Source organism: Balaenoptera physalus (assembly GCF_965194825.1).
Source record: "Balaenoptera physalus genome assembly, chromosome: 9".
NCBI lineage: Eukaryota > Metazoa > Chordata > Mammalia > Artiodactyla > Balaenopteridae > Balaenoptera > Balaenoptera physalus.
In genome coordinates, this window is record NC_138888.1 from 97,364,621 (window position 1) to 97,387,185 (window position 22,565).

A 22,565-nucleotide genomic window follows, 5' to 3' on the forward strand; every position below is an offset into this window, starting at 1 on the left:
AAAGACTTCCATTACCTGGCATCAAGACTTTATATTATAGAGCTAGAATAAACAAGGCAATGAGGTATTGGTGTAGGATCAGACATAGATCAATGGAGAAGAATTAAAAGTCCAGAAATATTCTACATATATATGGAAAATTGATATTCAATAAAGGAGCAAACACAATTCGATGGATTCAATGGGAGGAAAAGATGTCTTTTCAACAAATGGTGCTGTGATAATATCTATGCGTCAAAAAAAAACCCCAAAAAACCTTAGCCCTCATATTACACCAGTATTACTACTACAGACCCATTCTTCTCAGTATTATAAGCTCAGTGTTACTAACCCATTCTACAGATGCTGCATATATAAGGTAGTTGAAAGAATTCAGTGTTTGACTTTGGGAAGGTCACCTCATAGATCACCATCAGTCAAATGAGGGACAGGGGGCTTTCTACTCTCCTATTTTCACTAAAAAATGTATAATGTTCTACAAATACAATTAAAGTTTGTATCTATTATGGACATAAACATTAAATATGCTACATTTATATATGTTTACATGCATTAGAACTTTAAAAAATTTAGTGTAAGGTAGATGTGAGACTTGTTATAGCAAACAAAACTGATAGAAATGGAGATCTAACTATGTACAATGTTTAATTCACCAGGTGTTTGACAAAACAAAACAAAAAAAAGTGAGTTAATCAAAAACTGTGTGTATGTGTGTGTATTCCTTTTGCAATTAGTAATTTTGGCTATTTCATGGCATAAGTAACAAACAAGAATTGATTAGTTCTTATGACTTGGTCTAATGGGTCTGATAGTTTCCTTTCTGGAATTTAGACTTGTTAACTTCCTCATACATACTTAAGAATTGGTTATTTTCTGAAGATGTACAAGAATTTTGCAGTATTTTGTGGTTGATTGAAAATTGGAAAATGATGAAAATATATTGGATGGACTAGGGCCCTGGGAGCAGCTAAAAGAAAAAAAAAATGTTTCTAAAGTACTTAAAAAGACATTTATGAGATGGAAAATTACTGTGGATTTTTATAGAAATCTCCTTATTAGAATTCTGCAACATTTTTCTTAAGGAATTCTTTCCTTTAAAAGTGTGGTTAATACCCATATTATGCTGTAGGCAATCAGAGTTTAAGATTTTTTTTAATGCATAAATATATTCTTCAAGGAGTGTTTCCACTCCAGTGAATATTTAAATATGCTCTAAGGCATTTGGGGTATTAAGGAAAGCTCGAGGAAATATATGAGCATTTATTTTTCCAGAAAGCTATACCAGGAAAATGCATGAGGCATAAAGCTTGAAAATACCAAATTTCCAAACAAAAGAAAGAATGTGTCTTCCACTCCCTCTTTTTCACTATTAGAAAGTGAGTAAAATAAACATATCCTTCTTATAGACTTAAAGTTCAAATTGCTGTATGAGTCAGACTGTAATGATGTTTTCTATATCTTTCAAGTTATAATGAAATATAAGCAAACTACTATGGAAAAAATCTAGCCACAGGCTCCTTTTTCCTCCCTCTTCTATATAAATTAGGTTTTTTAAGCCAAACCAAACCCTCATGCATGGGTTACAAACTTTATTTTGATTTCATTTTTAAATGACCCAACCAAAAATCCCTAAGCCAAATACCACAAGGAACTCTCTGCCTTCTCCACCCCAAAGTAAGATTCTGGAATTAACCTCTCTTGGTTACAATTACAGAGTCACTTTAAAAGTATATGGTAGTCCCATTTTTGTCATTGAGGTAACTGATATACTTGAGCATAATATATTATTAATATTTAGCTCTTTGGCTCCTAAAGGAAAATATTTTTCTTTAAAAATTGATGTCATCAATCACTACAGAGTACAATTTGGCAATATTGATCTATTTATCATCTATCTCTTACAAATATACCTATTCTTCTACTGAGAAATTCATTTTTAGGAATTTATCCTGCAACTGTATTTCAAAAATTTTGCAGAGATTTATGTACAAATATATTTACTGCAGCATTGTTCTGTAAGAGCAAAAGATTGAAAACAACCCAAATGTCCACCAACATAAGGCTATTTAATAAATGAAGGTAGGTGAGTACAATGGAAAGCTATTCAGAAGTTAAAAAGCAAAAGGCAGCTCCAATCTGACCTATATAGAATACCCAATGAGATACATTATCAAAAGAAAAAAACTAAGTTTTATAAAAGTATGTAAGATATACAGTTGCCTGCAGTTATAAGTGCATATACACTCATAAATAAATACAATATCTCTGGGAGGTTACGTAAGAAATTGGTAATACAGTTTGCCTGTGAGATAGGATTAAATATCAACTAGTGTACAGAGTGGGCAAGAGACTTACCTCTCACTGAATTCCATTTTATTCGTTTTGAATATGGATTATGTGCATATATTATCTATTAAAATAATCATCTTAAAAGGTAATATACACCTAAAAAGCATTCTTTATACTGAATATGGTGAAGAAGAGAAACACTGCTTATGGGGAAAAAATAAACACGCTAGAGAAAAATAAAACCTAGCCAAAGAACACAAATGATTTTAAGCTGTCAGTATTTGGTGCTAACATTTAAAAATATTACTGAGACAATTGCAATGTGGTAAACATCTCCACTGTTTACATAAATTTTGTTGTGGGAAGAGAATACTTGTCAGCAGCAATTAGAAAAAAATTAAAAGTAAAATATTGTTGGCTGATTGAATATTTGCGAACCACACGTGAGGAAATAGGATTTATTTAGAGTGGCTGGAGTCAAGGAGAACAAAGTTCCTAGAAGGAAGTTAGACTTTTCTTTCATGAGTCAAGAGCAATACCTGTGTCCAGAAGCTAATAAATACAAGTCAGGATCCAAAGGACGAATACAAGATTTACCCAAGAATATTCCTGCAAAGTGGGGTTAAGGTGAGGTTCTATCATCTTTTAATTAGCAAAAGAATGAACTGTAATCAGAAATTTCTTCTAAAAGCTTAATTTTCTGGTTGAGAGGGAGGAACTGCAGTTCACTCTTCTAGAGCCATAAATCCATGACATATCCAGCCAATTTATCAATCTGGTTAGAATTATATACTGTTTGTGACTGATTGCTTCTTGATTCTTCTTGTCTTTAATGCTTTCTAACACTTTGGGATCACTTTGATAAGTTCTAATATTTATAAAGTTGGGGTGAGCACAATAAGACCTTAAAGAAACAAATTCTCTGCACTCCCATCTCTACACAGTGGTTTCAACATCTTCAGTGATTGTTGACAGATAATAACAGGGACATTCCATCTATTGTGGGGAAAGGAACCACATCACTTAGACTATCGAAAACAAATATCTTTAACTTTTAAACCATGAAGTACATCCAAGGAGCAAAAACAAAAGTTCTTAAATAGCAAATATTTATCATGATATAATTTATATGAATCTTTTTGTTGTTATTTACTCTCCTCCACCTCTACTCTGAGTAACCCCAGGCCCTTTCTCCCTAAGCCTTATCCTCTATGCCAACTTACATTTAGTTGCTATTAAGTAGGTAGATATTAATTATTTTCATAACAAATCTTTATATTTTTATAATATATATAATTTCAATATGCTTTGACAAGCATTGTTTTATTAGAGTTTCCCAGTAAGCCTATTAGGAGTTCAGAATAGAAATTATTGGTGCCATAATATTTTAGATGAGGAAACTGATGTTTGTAGTTCTTAAGAAAATTGCTTAAAGTTCTACAAATAATATGGAATAAAAGAAAACACACTGCAGTCTGACTAATCCTCAACTGGGACAGCAAATATGCCCCTCCCACAGAAAACAACCTGCCAGAGAAATGTGCGCCAAAAGGAACAGGATAGCGCTTGTTTCTTAAGGACTTCTTAATAAGAATTTCAGTTAGTAGGTCTACTTGATGAGAGGTCAAATCACTGATCATACAATGCATTGAAAGATCCTCTGATGGACTGTAAGTCTCTTTATTATCACAGAGATTTTTGTCAAAAGACTTTATCCAACGATGGGAGATGACTGAAAATGCTGTCTTTCATCTATCACTGTCACCATATTGAGTTCCAGTCAATGAGTTCCAGAAAAAGAGCTATCATTGTTCAAATCAGTTTTATTTTCTTTGCAAATCTATAATGAGTGCAATAAAAGTATTTTAAAATATATTTTTGATAAGCATCTTTCCCTGGAAAAAATATCTGCTAAATAATCTGTTTAAAAATTGAAATTCAAAAAGTAATGGCAAAGAGTGAGTTCCACAGTCTTCCTCATTTCTCAGCTACTGTTACAGGTTGAATTCTGCCCCTTTCAAAAACAGATTTGTATATCGAGGTCCTTAACCTCCAGTACCTCAGAAGGTAACCTAATTTGAAAATACAGAGTATTTGCATATACTTAATTAATTAATTAAGATGAGATCATAATGGAGAAAGTTGGACCCCTAATCCAATATGTCTGGAACCTTTATAAAAAGGAAACTTTGGGCACAGACACACACACAGGGAGAACACCACTTAGAAATAAAGGAAGAAATTAGAGTGATGTTTCTATAAGCCAAGGAATGCCAAAGATTGCCAGCAAACCACAGAAAGGTAGGCAAAACTCACGGAACAGATTCTCCCTCACAGCCCTCAGAAGAAACCATTCCTGCTGACACCTTGATCTCAGGCTTCCAGCCTCCAGACTGAGAGACAATATATTTCTGTTGTTGAAGCCACTCAGTTTGGGGTCTTTGTTCCCACAGCCCTAGCAAACTAAAACACCCACCAGTATGACCAATTTAAGGAGAATTCCAGCTACGTATGTAATTTTAAGATGTACAGCTGGCAACACTGGGGAATTAGGAGCAGGAATCACCAAGAAAAGGAATAACTGAGATAGAAAGAAAAGGGATAAGGATTAAGGACAAGAACGCATATAGGATGAATGAAAGGAAAACTTCCTGGTTGAGAGTTAAGAGTACGTGAGAGAAAGGTGTTAGCAAGGGGCTACTGTAAAGGATGGCAAGTCAGGCAGTGACTGAAGAAGAGGAATTTTAAGCTGTTTGTGTACCCAAAAAGTGCTCCCCCAAAACCTCCAACCCATGCATACAAACATCCTTCCAACTTTAAATGTTTGTAAAAAATGAATATATCAATTACATATGGATATATTTAAATATATAGACATACATTTTTTTTCCTGCTAAATGCTGTTTCTTTGAATCAACACTGCATGAAGACTAAGCCAAAATTGTATTATATCTATTACATTTAGATTATATGTATGCAAAACATATTATGTATATTATGTATTTTATTGAATTTTAAAGTATGGATTATTTGAATATATATAAAAGTACAGATACTTACGTGCCCACCACACAGGCTTTATATTTCCACCTTATGTAATGAAATAAAACATGAATTAGTTCTACCACTATCATCATAAGTTACCACAAACATTGACTGAAATAACACACATTATTTTTCTAGAGGTTAGAAATCTGACATGGGTCTTACTGGGCTAAAATCAAGGTGCTGGCAGGGATGAATTACTTTCATAGGTTCTTAGGAGAGAATCCCCCCTTTCCATTTTCCAGTTTCTAGAGGCTGCCTGCATCCTTGGTTCACAGTCTCCTTCCTCCCTCTTCAAAGACATATCAGAGGGTCTAGTCCTTCTCACATCACAGCACCGTGCCCTCCTCTTCTGCCTCCTTCTTCCCCCTTTAAGGACGTTTATGATTACACTGGGTCTACCCAGAAATCCAAGATGATCTCCCTATCATAAAGTCAGCCAATCAGCAACCTTAATTCCACTTGCAAGCTTAATCCCCATTTGCCACATAACCTGACGTATTCACAGGTTCCAGGGATTAGGATATGGACATCGTAGTTGGGGGTTAGAGCATTATTCTGTCTATCAGATATAGTAAACGCCAACTGCCTCATCTCTCTCTCCCTCTTCACTCCTAGATATTTTCTTTTACTGTTTTTCAACATATTTTTGAAATATGTGTTTTTATAGTATTGTTTTGTGTATTTAAATTTTTCAATGATATTATATTTAATGAGAATTTACATTCCAGTTTACTTAAGATAGTCTGGTTTACATTCATTGTTCTAACATAAGTACTAATAGCACTCTTATTCTCAAAAGCAGTTCAAGTCATACCATTCATACCCTTTCAACAGCTATTATTTTCCACTCAACATATTTTTAATATCCATGTTTTTGCCCATAAATCAACATTATAAGAGACTGGCTATATTCTCTCTGTTCTGGCTTATTTTGGATGTCTCAATTCATCAACACTTCCTCTACACTCTTTCTCAAAAGAGATGTGCAAAAATTCCCTCTATGACTGAAGTTTTTCGGTTTTCCTTTTACTTCTGTCAATTTCTCCTTTAATGTATTTTAAAGTTATATCATTAAATGTACAAGGTTCAAAATTGCTTTGCTCTCAAGTGTTTGAGAGTAAAGTTATTGCTCTTATCAAGTTTTTTCTGATAATAAAATAAAACTTTTCTTTGGTTGGTATTTATGTAGTTTATCTCTTCCATCTTTCCATTTGTTTTAAAATTTTTTGTCACTAACATTCAGATAATGTCACTAATAACTTTTATTTTGTAATTTAATTTTTTATTTTAACCAGTAAAATTAATCTCTTTACATTTGCTTTAAATACTAATATTTTGGGACTTCCCTGGCAGTCCAGGGGTTAAGACTCCCCACTCCCACTGCAAGGGGCATGGGTTCGATCTGTGGTCGGGGAACTGAGATCCCACATGCCACGTAGCATGGCCAAAATAAATAAATAAATAAATACAAATTAAATACAGATATTTTGCATTTTTCTGCCATGCAATATTATGCTTTCTATATGCCGTCTTTTTCCTTTGCTTCTTTAACATGTTTAATTTAGGGAGAATCTATATCCCTTCTCTCCTCATGAATAATGATGAGAACATTTTAACTCTGGTTAACATCTTTCCCTTAACTTATTGCTGTCCAATATTTTAGTTCCACATTGTTTTTACCCTCCCCCATTATTTCCTATAATTATTATTGGCTTTCACATTCTGTATTTTTAGGCTGTCTTATATAGTCACAAATTTCTTTGTTCATAATTGCTTCTTGCCAACTCACTTCACATTGGATTCAGTTTCCTGAAGTATATCTTGTTAAAGATGCTTCAGTATAGGTCTGCTCATGGTCAACTCTCAGATTTTGTTTGAATAAAGGTAACTTTATATTGACTTTTGAGACTTAAGAGTTTTTTTTTTTTTTAATTTTAGGTTGCACTTGTTACACTTCTGCCCTGCAGAAATATTTCTTGTGACCAACTATATCTTCCAAAGCTTGACATAAAAATGTCTCCCACCTTATAAGTTCTTCTACAATATGACCTTGATTCTCCCACATCGAGTGGTGGGAATCTATGCTACCCTCCTCCCAACACCAAATCTGGCAGTTTTTTGACTCACTTGTAACCAGTAGACTCTAGCAAAAATGAGACTGTATAACTTACATGCAAATTCAAAAAGGTTTATGCAACTTCTATCTTTTTCACAGACATTACTTTTGAGCTCTGAGTGGCCATTTAGGAAGTCTCACTATCCTGAGGCCACCTGGGGAAATGGAGGCCAGATGCTCTAGTCACAGCCTCAGGTATGGTCCCAGTTAACAAGCAGAATCAGCCAACACGCACATGAGTTAAGACTCCTCTAAATGACTCCATTCCCCAGCTGCTGAGTAACCCCAGCTGCCTTGTTGTCCCAGCTAAGAATTCAGACATTTTGGAACAGCAACAAGACCTTGGCTCTATGCCCTGTCCAAATTCCTGGCTCACAGACTCTGTGAGCACAATAAAAGTGTTGTTTTAAGACACTAAGTTTTACGGTAACGGGTTATGCAGCCATAGTAACTGGAACACTAGTGAACCATCTTTTGATCTATTTTTATTGTTCCAAAAACTTCTTGGTCTCATTCCTCTTTATATAATCTGTACCATCACTCTGGTTGTTTTCAGATTTCTCTCTTTGTCTTTGAGAAAGAAAGATATTTTCAAAGATGAAGGTAAGTTATACCATTGGAGTAATTAAAGAAATAAGTGTAACTATTATTTGTTTAAATAAAAACACCACCTCTGGACTTCTCTGGTGGCGCAGTGGTTAAGAATCCACCTGCCAATGCAGGGGACACAGGTTCGAGCCCTGGTCCTGGAAGATCCCACATGCCGCGGAGCAGCTAAGCCCGTGTGCCGCAACTACTGAGCCTGCACTCTATAGCCAATGAGGACAACTACTGAGCCCTCGTGCCACAACTACGGAAGCCCGCACACCTACAGCCCATGCTCCACAACAGGAGAATCCACCACAATGAGAAGCCCGCGCACAGCAAGGAAGAGTAGCCCCCGTTCACCGCAACTAGAGAAAGTCCACGTGCAGCAATGAAGACCCAACGCAGCCAGAAGAAGAAATAACAGAAAATCGGCAGAAACAATATTTGAAAAGATAATGGCTGATAATTTTCCAAAAGCCTCAGATTTAAGATGTGTAGCAAAGAAAACTACACTTAGACAAAAATGATAAATTTGCTGAAATTCAAAGACAAATAGGACATATGTTATAGGCAGCCAGAGAATAAAAGACACATAACGTTCAAAGGAGCAACAATATGAATCTCAGTGTACATTTTTTTCTTTCCTTTTTATTAAAAAAATTTTTTTTCCATCTATATTGGAGTATAATTGCTTTACAGTGGTGTGTTTCTGCTGTATAACAAAGTGAATCAGCTATACATATACATATATCTCCATTTCTCCTCTCTCTTGCATCTCCCTTCCACCCTCCCTATCCCACCCCTCTAGGTGGTAACAAAGCTGATTTCCCTGTGCTATGTGGCCGCTTCCCACTAGCTATTTTACATTTGGTAGTGTGTATGTGTCCATGCCACACTTTCACTTCGTCCCAGCTTACCCTTCACCCTCTCCCTGTCCTCAAGTCTATTCTCTACATCTGTGTCTTTACTCCTGTCCTGCCTCTAGGTTCTTAAGAACCTTTTTTTTAGATTCCATATATATGTGTTAGCATATGGTATTTGTTTTTCTCTTTCTGACTGACTTCACTCTGTATGACAGTCTCTAGGTCTATCCACCTCACTACAAATAACTCAATTTCATTTCTTTTCATGGCTGAGTAATATTCCATTGTATATATGTGCCACATCTTGTCTATCCATTCATCTGTTGATGGACACTTAGGTTGCTTCCACGTCCTGGCTATTGTAAATAGAGCTGCAATGAATATTGTGGTACATGTCTCTTTTTGAATTATGGTTTTCTCAGCGTATATGCCCAGTAGTGGGATTGTTGGGTTGTATGGTAGTTCTAGTTTTAGTTTTTTAAGGAACCTCTGTACTGTTCTCCATAGTGGCTGTATCAATTTACATTCCCAACAACAGTGCAAGAGGGTTCCCTTTTCTCCACACCCTCTCCAGCATTTATTGTTTGTAGACTTTTTGATGATGGTCATTCTGACTGGTGTGAGGTGATACCTCATTGTAGGTTTGATTTGCATTTCTTTAATTAGTGATGTTGAGCACCCTTTCACGTGTTTGTTGGCAATCTGTATATCTTTGGAGATATGTCTATTTAGGTCTTCTGCCCATTTTTGGATTGGGTTGTTTGTTTTTTATATTGAGCTGCATGACCTGCTTATATATTTTGGAGATTAATCCTTTGTCAGTTGATTCATTTGCAAATATTTTCTCCCATTCTGAGGGCTGTCTTTTTGTCTAGTTTACGATTTCCTTTGCTGTGCAAAAGCTTTTAAGTTTCATTAGGTCTCATTTGTTTATTTTTGTTTTTATTGCCATTTCTCTAGGAGTTGGGTCAAAAAGGATCTTGCTGTGATTTATGTCAAAGAGAGTTCTTCCTATGTTTTCCTCTAAGAGTTTTATAGTGTCTGGCCTTACGTTTAGGTCTTTAATCTTTTTTGAGTTTATTTTTGTGTATGGTGTTAGGGAGTGCTCTAATTTCATTCTTTTGCTTGCAGCTGTCCAGTTTTCCCAGCACCACTTATTGAAGCAGCTGTCTTTTCTCCATTGTATATTCTTGCCTCCTTTATCAAAGATAAGGTGACCATATGTGTGTGGGTTTATCTCTGGGCTTTCTATCCTGTTCCTTTGATCTATATTTCTGTTTTTATGCCAGTACCATACTGTCTTGATTACTGTAGCTTTGTGTTATAGTCAGAAGTCAGGGAGCCTCATTCCCCCAGCTCCATTTTTCTTTCTCAAGACTGCTTTGGTTATTCGTGGTCTTCTGTGTTTCCATACAAATTGTGAACTTTTTTGTTCTAGTTCTGTAAACAATGCCATTGGTAGTTTAACAGGGATTGCATTGAATCTGTAGATTACTTTTGGTAGTATACTCATTTTCACAAGGTTGATTCTTCCAATCCAAGAACATGGCATATCTCTTCATCTATTTATATCATCTTTAATTTCTTTCATCAGTGTCTTATAGTTTTCTGCGTAGAGGTCTTTTGTCTCTTTAGGTAGGTTAACTCTTAGGTATTTTATTCTTTTTGTTGCAATGGTAAATGGGAATTTTTCCTTCATTTCTCTCTCAGATTTTTCATCATTAATGTATAGGAATGCAAGAGATTTCTGTGCATAAATTTTATATCCTACTACTTTACCAAATTCATTGATTAGCTCTAGTAGTTTTCTGGTAGCATCTTTAGGATTCTCTATGTATAGTATCATGTCATCTGCAAACAGTGACAGCTTTACTTCTACTTTTCCTATTTCAATTCATTTTATTTCTTTTTCTTCTCTGATTGTTGTGGCTAAAACTTCCAAAACTATGTTGAATAATAGTGGTGAGAGTGGGCAACCTTGTCTTGTTCCTGATCTCAGAGGAAATGGTTTCAGTTTTTCACCATTGAGAATGATGCTGGCTGTGGGTTTGTCATATACGGCCTTTATTATGTTGAAGTAAGTTCCCTCTATGCCTACTTATGGAGGGTTTTTATCATACATGGATGTTGAATTATGTCAAAAGCTTTTTCTGCATCTCTTGAGATTATCATATGGTTTTTATCATTTAATTTGTTAATATGGTGTATCACACTGACTGATTTGCATATATTGAAGAGTCCTTGCATTCCTGGGATAAACCCCACTTGATCATGTTGTATGATCCTTTTAATGTGATGTTGGTTTCTGTTTGCTAGTATTCTGTTGAGGATTTTTGCATCTATGTTCATCAGTGATATTGGCCTGTAGTTTTCTTTCTTTGTGACATCTTTGTCTGGTTTTGGTATCAGGGTGATGGTGGCCACATTGAATGCATTTGGGAGTGTTCCTCCCTCTGCTATATTTTGGAAGAGTTTCAGAAGGATAGGTTAGCTCTTCCCTAAATGTTTGATAGAATTCGCCTGTGAAGCCATCTGGTCCTGGGCTTTTGTTTATTGGAAAATTTTTAATCACAGTTTCAATTTCAGTGCTTGTGATTGGTCTGTTTATATTTTCTATTTCTTCCTGGTTCAGTCACAGAAGGTTGTGCTTTTCTAAGAATTTGTCGATTTCTTCCAATTTGCCCATTTTATTGGCATATAGTTGCTTATAGTAATCTCTCATGATCCTTTGTATTTCTGCAGTGTCAGTTGTTACTTCTCCTTTTTCACTTCTACTTCTACTGATTTGAGTCTCCTCCCTTTTTTTCTTGATGAGTCTGGTGAATGGTTTATCAATTTTGTTTATCTTCTCAAAGAACCAGCTTTTAGTTTTATTCATCTTTTCCTTCATTTCTTCTTCATTTATTTTTGATCTGATATTTATGATTTCTTTCCTTCTGCTAAATTTGGGATTTTTTTGTTCTTCTTCCTCTAATTGTTTTAGATGTAAAGATGTTTATTTGAGATATTTCTTGTTTCTTGAGGTAGGATTGTATTGCTATAAACTTCCCTCTTGGGACTGTTTTTGCTGCATCCCATAGATTTTGGGTCATCATGTTTTCATTCTCATTTGTTCTTACGTATATTTGATTTCCTCTTTGATTTTTTCAGTGATCTCCTATTTAGTAGCGTATTTTTAACCTACATGTGTTTGTATTTTTTATAGATTTTTTCCTGTAATTGATACCTAGTCTCATAGCATTGTGGTCAAAAGAGATACTTGACAGGATTTCATTTCTTAAATTTACCATGGCTTGCTTTGTGACCCAAGATATGATCTACCCTGGGGAATGTTCCATGTGCACTTGAGAAGAAAATATTCTGTTGTTTTTGGATGGAATGTCCTATAACTATCAATTAAGTCCATCTTGTTTGTTGTATCATTTAAAGCTTGTGTGTCCTTATTTATTTTCATTTTTGATGATCTGTCTATTGATGAAAGTGGGGTGTTAACGTCCCCTACTATGATTGTATTACTGTTGATTTCCCCTTTTATGGCTGTTAGCATTTGCCTTATGTATTGAGGTGCTCCTATGTTGGGTGAATAAACATTTACAATTGTTACATCTTCTTCTTGGATTGATTCCTTCATCATTATGTAGTGTCCTTCTTTGTCTCTTGTAATAGTCTTTACTTTAAAGTCTATTTTGTCTGATATGAGAATTGCTGCTCCAGCTTTCTTTTGATTTCCATTTACATGGAATAACGTGTTCTGTCCACTCACTTTCAGTCTGTATGTGTCCCTAGGTCTGAAATGGGTCTCTTGTAGATAGCTTATATACATGTCTTGTTTTTGTATTCATTCAGCCAGTCTATGCCTTTGGTTGGAGCATTTAATCCATTTACATTTAAGGTAGTTATCCATATGTATGTTCCTATTACCATTTTCTTAATTGTTTTGGGTTTGTTTTTTTAGGTCTTTTCCTTCTCTTGTGTTTTCTGCCTAGGGAAGTTCCTTTAGAATTTGTTGTAAAGCTGGTTTTGTGGCACTGAATTCTCTTAGCTTTTGGTTCTCTGTAAAGATTTTAATTTCTTCATTGAATCTGAATGAGATCCTTGTTGGGTAGAGTAATCTTGGTTTTAGGTTTTTCCCTTTCATCACTTTAAACATGTCCTGCCACTCCCTTCTGACTTGCAGAGTTTCTGCTGAAAGATCAGCTGTTAACCTTATGGGGATTCCCTTGTATGTTATTTGTCGTTTTACCCTTGCTGCTTTTAATATTTGTTCTTTATATTTAATTTTTGATAGTTTGATTAATATGTCTTGATGTGTTTCTCCTTGGATTTATCCTGTATGGGACTATCTGTGCTTCTCGGACTTGATTGACTATTTCCTTTCCCATATTAGGGAATTTTTCAACTATAATCTTTTCAAATATTTTCTCAGTACTTTTTTTTTTTCTCTTCTTCTTCTGGGACCCCTATAATTCTAATATTGGTGCATTTAATGTTGTCCCAGAGGTCTCTGAGACTGTCCTCAATTCTTTTCATTCATTTTTCTTTATTCTGCTCTGCGGTAGTTATTTCCACTACTTTATCTTGCAGGTCGTGTATCTGTTCTTTTGCCTCAGTTATTCTGCTATTGTTTCCTTCTAGAGAATTTTTAATTTCACTTATTGTGTTGTTCATCATTGTTTGTTTGCTCTTTGTTTTTCTAGGTCTTTGTTTAACCTTTCTTGTATTTTCTCCATTCTATTTCCAAGATTTTGGATCATCTTTACTATCATTACTCTGAATGCTTTTTCAGGTAGGCTACCTATTTCCTCTTCATTTGTTTTGGTCTGGTGGGTTTTTTCCTCGCTCCTTCATCTGCTGTGTAGTTCTCTGTCTTCGCATTTTGTTTAACTTACTGTGTTTGGGGTCTCCTTTTCACAGGTTGCAGGTTCATAGTTCCCGTTGTTTTTGGTGTCTGCCCCTGGTGGGTAAGGTTGGTTCAGTGGCTTATGTAGGCTCCCTGGTGGAGAGGACTGGTGCCTCTGTTCTGGTGGATGAGGCTGGATCTTGTCTTTCTGGTGAGCAGGGCAGCATCCATTTGTGTGTTTTGGGGGTGTCTGTGAACTTATTATGATTTTAGGCTGCCTGTCTGCTAATGGTTGGGTTTGTGTTCCTGTCTTGCTAGTTGTTTGGCATAGGGTGTCCAGCACTATAGCTTGCTGGTCATTGAATGGAGCTGGGTCTTCACCTTAAGATGGATATCTCTGGGAGTGCTTTCGCTGTTTCATACTATGTGGGGCCAGGAGTTCTCTGGTGGACCAATGTCCTGAACTTGTCTCTCTCACCTCAGAGGCTCAGGCCTGACACCCGGCCAGAGCACCAAGACCCTGTCAGTCACTTCGCTCAGAAGAAAAGGGAGAAAAGAAAGAAAGAAAGAAAAAATAGTATAAATTAAAATAAAGTTATTAAAATCAAAAATAAAAAAATATTATTAGAAGTAAAAAAATTTTAAAGTAATTTAAAAAAAAAATAGAGCAACCAAACCAAAAAACAAATCCACCAATGATAACAAGTACTGAAAAGTATACAAAAAACAAAACAACAACAAAAAAAACAGACAGACAGAGCCCTAGGACAAATGGTAAAAGCAAAGCTATACTGACAAAATCACACAAAGACTCATACACATACAGACTCACAAAAAGAGAAAAAGGAGAAATATATATATATATTTTTTAAAAAGGAAGAGAGCAACCAAATCAACAAATCTACCAGTGATAATAATCTCTAAATACTGAACTAAGATAAACATAAAACCAGAAACAAGTCAGCTGCAGACAGCAAACCCCAAGTTTACAGTTGCTCCCCATGTCCACTGCCTCAATTTTGGGATGATTCGTTGTCTATTCAGGTATTCAACAGATGCAGGGTTCATCAAGTTGATTGTGGAGATTTAATCCGTTGCTCCTGAGGCTGCTGGGAGAGATTTCCCTTTCTCTTCTTTGTTCACACAGCTCCTGGGGTTCAGCTTTGGTTTTGGCCCCGCCTCTATGTGTAGGTCACCTGGGGGTGTCTGTTCCCCACCCAGACAGGACGGGGTTAAAGGAGCAGCTGATTCGGGGGCTCTGGCTCACTCAGGCTGGGGGGAGGGAGGGGTATGGAATATGGGGTGAGCCCGTGGTATCAGAGGCCAGCATAACATTGCAATAGCCTGGTGCATGCCATGTGTTCTCCCCAGGAAGTTGTCCCAGGATCATGGGACCCTGGTAGTGGCTGGCTGCACAGGCTCCCGGGAGGGGAGGTGTGGATAGTGACCTGTGCTCGCACACAGGATTCTTGGCGGCTGCAGCAGCAGCTTTAGCATTTCATGCCTGTCTCTGGTTTCTGAGCTGATAGCTGTGGCTCACGCCTGTCTCTGGAGATCACTTAGGTGGTGCTCTGTCTTCTGTGGGCACACAGGGAAGGAATCCCCTCTCCTCATGCACCCTGAAACAATGGTCTCTTGACTCTTAGGCAGTTCCAGACTTTTTCCTGGAGTCCCTTCCAGCTAGCTGTGGCTCACTAGCCCCCTTCAGGCTGTGTTCACGCAGCCAAACCCAGTCCTCTCCCTGGGGTATGACCTCTGATGCCCGAGCCTCAGCTCCCAGCCCCCACCTGTCCCGGCAGGTGAGCGGACAAGCCTCTCAGGCTGGTGAGTGCTGGTCGGCACTGATCCTCTGTGCGGGAATCTCTCCACTTTGTCCTCTGCACTCCTGTTACTGCACTCTCCTCCGTGGCTCAGAAGTTTCCCCCCACCACCCACCCTCCGTCCCCACCAGTGAAGGGGCTTCCTAGTGTGTGGAAACTTTTCCTTCTTCACAGCTCCCTCCCAGAGGTGCAGGTCCCACCCCTATTCTTTTGTCTCTGTTTTTTCTTTTATCTTTTGCCCTACCCAGGTACTTGGGGAGTTTCTTGCCTTTTGGGAGGTCTGAGGTCTTCTGCCAGCATTTAGTAGGTGTTCTGTAGGAGTTGTTCCACATGTAGATGTATTTTTGATGTATTTGTGGGGAGGAAGGTGATCTACACATCTTACTCCTCCGCCGTCTTGAAAGTCCATCTTTAAAAATTTTTAATTAAAGTACAATTGGTGTACAATATTATATGTTACAGGTATACAATGTAGTGATTCATAATTTTTAAAGGTTATATTCCATTTATAGTTATTATAAAATATTGGCTATATTCCCTGTGTTGTACAATATATCCTTGTAGCTTATTTTATGCATAATAGTTTGTACCTCTTAATCCCCGACTCCTATTTTGCCCCTCCTCCCTTCCCTCTCCCCCTGGTAACAACTACTTTGCTCTATATATATGTGATTCTGCTTCTTTTTTGTTATATTAACTATTTTGTTGTATTTCTTAGATTCCACATATAAGTGATAACATACAGTATTTGTCTTTCTCTATCTGACTTATTTCACTAAGAATAATACCCCTAAGGTCCATCCATGTTGTTGCAAATGGAAAAAATTCATTCATTTTACAGCTGAGAAGTATTGCATTGAATATATATACTACATCTTCTTTACCCATTCATCTGTTGATGGAAACTTAGGTTGCTTCCATATCTTGGCAATTGTAAATAATTCTGCTATGAACAGTGGGGTGCATGTATCTTTTCAAATTAAAGTTTTCAAGTGTTTTTTTTTTTAATATATACCCAGGAGTAAAAATGCTATGTCATATGGTAGTTATACTTTAGTTTTTTGAGAAACCTCCACACTGTTTTCCACAGGTGTTGCACCAGTTTACATTCACACCAACTGTGTACAAGGGTTTCCTTTTCTCCCCATTCTCACCAAAATTTGTTATTTGTGTTCTTTTTTTTGCTAGCCAATCTGAACTATATGAGGTGATGTCTCATTTCCAGTGTACTTGCAAAAGAAGATATGGTAGCCAGAAGACAATTAGTCTTAAAAGCAAATAAAGAAAAGAAAATTACTGCCAACATACAATACTATATAGAGCAAAAATATTCTTTCAAAATGACTTTGCAGGTAACAAAAATGGGACGAATCATGAAGAGGTCCTGCAGACAAAAAAAATAATTAATAAAGGGAATTATTTAGAGAGAAGGAAATAATTCCAGATAGAAACACAGGTATATAGTAAGGAATGAAGAGCAACAGAAAGAATAAATATGTGAGCAAATCTAAAATGATACTGATTATATAAAACAATAATGAGAGGCTTAAAATATACACATAATTATAATATACAACAAACAATATAAAAGATGGGTATGCAAATAGAATTAAAGTGTTCTAAGGTCCATTCATTGTTCAGGAATTGGCAAAAGTACTTATATTAGACGTTGATGAAGTAAAATGTAGATTGTAATTTTAGGTTAATCATTGATAATAGTTTAAAATTTACAGCTAAGAAGTTAATTGAAAAGAGAAATAGAATAATAAAAGTATTTTATAAAATCCCCAAATGTAAGAAAGGAGAGAAAGAAAAGTGTGTAAAACAAGTCAGACAGAGAACAAAGAGCAAGACAGTAGATTTCAATACAAATATACCTGTAATTGAATTCCATTGTATTAAAATTAAATTATAATTATAAGGCAAAAATGTCAGATTCAATTTTTAAAAGCTAAAAGACAAATATTTTCAGATTAAAAAATCACAAGTGCACAAGACACAAACTAAAGAAAACTCGTGAAGCTAAAAAATACAGATGTATGTCAAGTGGACATGAAGGCAAGAAACAACATAAACAAAGTGGGCTATTTCATAATGATAGAAGAATCAATTGTCAGTAAAACAAATTCTAAATATATATGCACTTAATAATATAGACTCTAAATACATCAGGTGAGTTAAAGGTTTACACAGACAAATAGAAAAGCACACAAGCTTAGGGCAAGATTTTAATACACCTCTCTCAGTAACTGATAGAATAAGCAAACAAACAATATATATAGTGGATTTAAATACCATGATTAACAAACTTGGCCAAATTAACATATATGTAACATCGAATCTAACAACCACAGAATACATATTCTACCCAAGAGCACACGAACATTTCCCAAAACTGATCATATATTGGGCACAATTAAATCTCAACAATATTCAAAAGATTAAAATCATAGAGAATTTGATTTTTTATTATAAGGGCACCAAGCTAGAAATCAATATTTAAATTATTTCTAAGTCCCAAAATATGTAGAAATTGAATAATAAGTTTTTACTGACCCATAGATCAAAAAAGATACAAAAATTTTAAAATAGAACATATTTTAAGTGAAGGATAATGCAAATACAATATATTAAACCTTGTGATATGTAGCTAAAGCAGTACTGAAAGAGGGATGTAGTCTTAGATGCATATATTAGAAAAAATAAAAGACTCAGTGGAAATCAATGATCTAAATATTTTTGTGTTAAAAAAATTTTAAAGCAGCAAATTAAACACAGAGAAAGTGGAAGGGATAGAATGATAAGAAAAAAAGAAGAGAGCCAGGGACTCCCCCTGGCAGTCCAGTGGTTAAGACTTTGCCTTCCAATGCAGGGGGTGTGGGTTCAATCCCTGGTCGGGGAGCTAAGATCCTATATGCCTAGTGGCCAAAAAACCAAAACACAAAACAGAAGGAATATTGTAAAAAATTCAATAAAGACTTTAAAAATCGTCCACATCAAACAAAAAATCTTTTTAAAAAATAGAGAGCCAAATTGATGAAATGGAAAACAAATGTACAACAAAGTGAATATACAAAGCTAAAACTTGGTTCATTTCAACAAAAAAAAATCTAATAATCCCTTTTAAAACTGATTATGTAAAAAGAGAGGTATATAAATTACCAACTCCAACAATGAAAAGGTATACAACTTTAAGATCCTATCAATATTTAAAAAGATATTTTGATGAGATGGACAAGTTCTGAGAAAAACATAACCAATAAAAACTGACAGAAGAAGAAGAAATTGAAAAACTTAGTAGTCATACATCAAAGAAATTAATTAAATATCCTCCCACAAAGAAAACTTTAGTCACAGAATGCTTTACTAGTAAATTCTTCCAAACATTTTAGGAAAAGAAGCAACAGTCTTACACAATTTTTTTTGAAATTAGAGAATTGGAAAAGAGAAAACACTTCCTGACTCACGTATGAGACCAGCATAACTCTGATTTCAAACCATGACAAGGACATTATAACAAAGGAAAATTATAGATCACTCTCATAATCATAGATGCAAACTTAAATAATCAAAATATGAACAAAATAAATCTAGCAATACATAAGAAAGATAACACACCATAACTGAGGGTTTTTTAAATTATTATTCCAAGAATGCCATTGTCTACCCTTAGAAAACAATCAATATAAATACTATATTGTTGAATAAAAGGGAAAAAAATCTTATGATTATCTCAATAAGTCAAAAACAGGTGACAAAATTCACTGTTCACTCATGATTAAAACATAAACATAGCAAAGAAAAAATATAATTTCCTAATCCGAATAAGGGTATCTACTAAAGTTACTACTCTGGGTAAATGAAGTTTAATTCCAAGGGGGTACTCTGAGAGCTGGTGTAAAATACAAACTTCAGAGGTATCTAACTGATTAGCAAAGGAACTGGGCTATACAACAACTCCTATCAGTCATTGGTTGTGTTCTCCTAACAGAGTTAATTCCTTCGAAATTCTGATTTGCTACTGCTGGCAGCAAAGAGTCTCCAGGGGACTGAGAATGTTTTCAGCAACAACAACAAAATGTGGTTGTTGGCATTTAGAAGCTGGGCTGGTGATGTGCACTAAGAGGTGAGGGCAAGAGGATTTGATTGGGTTCCAATGAATCTATTTCTGAACACCTAAATAAACGGAAAGGTATGCCATGTTCATAGATTTAAAAGCTTAATATTGTAAAGGTGTCAGTTATCCCCAGAGCAATAGTGATTCAATGAAATCCAATTCAAAATCCCAGAAACTTTTCAATTAACAGGCTATTTCCAAAATTGATACGGAAATTTAAAGAGTTAAGGACAGCCAAAGCAACCTTGAAGATGCATGAAGTTAGAAAATTTACACAGATATCAAGAATTATTTTAAACTTACAGTAACTAAAATTATGTAGTGTTGGAACAAGAATAGACAATGAAACATCAAAAGGAATCAAGAAACAGACTTACATATACATAGACACATGCTTTGACAAAATTTACACTGCACAGAGAAAAATAATGCCTCTCTTAAACAACCACAGCTCAGCTGGATATGCACATGAAGGAAAATAAATGAATCCTGAGCCCTCTACCTAGTTGCAACAACCAATTCTAGACTGATTGTAGATCTCTGTGTAAAAAGTAAAACAATATAGCTTATAGAATATATCTAGAATGATATCATCATGTCATTGGAGTGTGCGTGGATTTCTTAAATGGTCAATAAATGCACAAGCCATAAAGGAAAATATGAAGACTTTCTGTTCATAAAATGAAAACTTTCTATTCATAAAAATCTACCATTACAGGGGTAAAAGGCAAACCACAGAGTGGGAGATGTTAGCAATTTTTAATGCGTAAAAGACCTTGCTATGCATTGAATGTGTCTTCCCAAAATTCATATACTGAATCCTAACCCCCAAAGGTGATGGTACTTGAAAGTGGGGTCTTTGGGAGGTGCCTAAGTAATGAGAATGGAACCCTCATGAATGGGACTAGTGTTCTTATAAAAAAGACCCCACAGATAACCCTTGCCCCTTCCACCATGTGAGGACCCAGAAGTTGCTGGCTGTGAACCAGGAAGAGGGCCTTCGCCCAAGCATTCTGGTGCCTTAATCTTGGACTTCCCAGTCTCCAGAACTGTAAGAAATAAATTTCTGTCATTTATAAGTTAACTAATCTGTGTTTTTCTGTTATAGCAGTCCAAATGAACTAAGACAGGCCTCGTATCTAGAGTATGTGAAGAATTCTTACATATCAATAATGAAAAATTAGTTAACCAATTTCAAAAATGAGGAAGAGACTTTAAAAGGCAATTCATGGAAGAGGATATCAAAATGGACAATAAACACATTGACCCCATTAATCATCAAGTAAATGTAGGATTCCAGCAAACATCCACAAAAATACCTAAAATTAAAAAGACTAACAACATTAAACAGGGATGAAGATGTGAAGCAACTGGAACAGTTATATGCTGCTGGTGAATGTCTAAATTGGTACAATTTAGAAAACCATTTGTCAGAATCTCCTAAAGGTGAACAAATGTATGACAAAGCAATTTTCCCAGAGAAACACATAGGTTTATTTAAGGATACACACAGAAATATAGTAGTGATTTTTGTAATAGGAAAAACTGGAAAGAGTAAAATAGAGTTTTAAAAAATATGGTATATTCATATAATGGAATGGTGTACATCAACAAAGCTAATGCTACTCCAGGAACATGGATTAATTTCTCAAAAATAATCTTAAAGATCAAATACAGGAGTGCATATGATGTGATTTCATTGTAAAAGTTCTAAAACAGATAAAACTAGCCTTTGGTTTCAATGGTGTTAGAAGTGAGAATCATGTTGCCTCTGAGAAAAAGAGAGAGAAGTCCTATGAGGCAGTATGAAGGAATCTTCTGAGATATTGGCAAGCATTTATTATTTATCTCCCTGAGAAGAGGTGATCTGGATGCGCTCACCTGTGAAAATACATTGCTTATGATTTGTTTATAATTTGTTCACTTATAATTTGTTTATTTTTCCATATGTGTTCTACTTTCACTAAAATGTTTATTTACAAAAATATTTTAAAATAAGTAACAACCTACTAGCTATTTTTAATTTTCTTAATGCTAGTTAAATCTTACTAGGGCAAATATAACTTGAGTAAGGAAATTTTATCAGATTTTGCCCAGTTCTTTCGATGGGTTTCTTTTCATCTATTAATTTCTACTACACATAATTTAATTTATTTGAATAATAATTATGGTTCTGTGTACTTATCTATCACATATTTACATATGTATCTTTCTGTGTATAGCACACAAAGTTGAATTGGAAGATGAACACAAAATAATAACACTGTTTATTGTTCAGCTGTTTGTTGTATTCAGTATTATTTTTATTTTTATATGGAATGTTATAATTTTTAAAAAATTATTTATTTATCTATTTATTTATTTATTTATGGCTGTGTTGGGTCTTCGTTTCTGTGCGAGGGCTTTCTCTAGTTGCGGCAAGCGGGGGCCACTCTTCATCGCGGTGCGTGGGCCTCTCACTATTGCGGCCTCTCTTGTTGCGGAGCACAGGCTCCAGACACGCAGGCTCAGCAATTGTGGCTCACGGGCCTAGTCGCTCCGCGGCATGTGGGATCCTCCCCGACCAGGGATCGAACCCGTGTGCCCTGCATTGGCAGGCAGATTCTCAACCACTGCGCCACCTAAATGTTATAATTTTTTAATAAAAATAATAAACGGTTTATACTTGAGAGAAATAATTCAACCTCTTAAGTGGTTTTTAAATCATGTCTTCTAAATAGGTTAACTATATCATTAGTTAAAAACAAATTTACTCACATTTGTACCCCATGTCTTTGTCAATTTTTTTATTCTTTCTTGATCTTCTCCATCCAAGATAACCGCAAACTAAAATGACCTCAAAAGAAGTTTCAAACATCTTTATTTTATTATTCGATTTTACTTT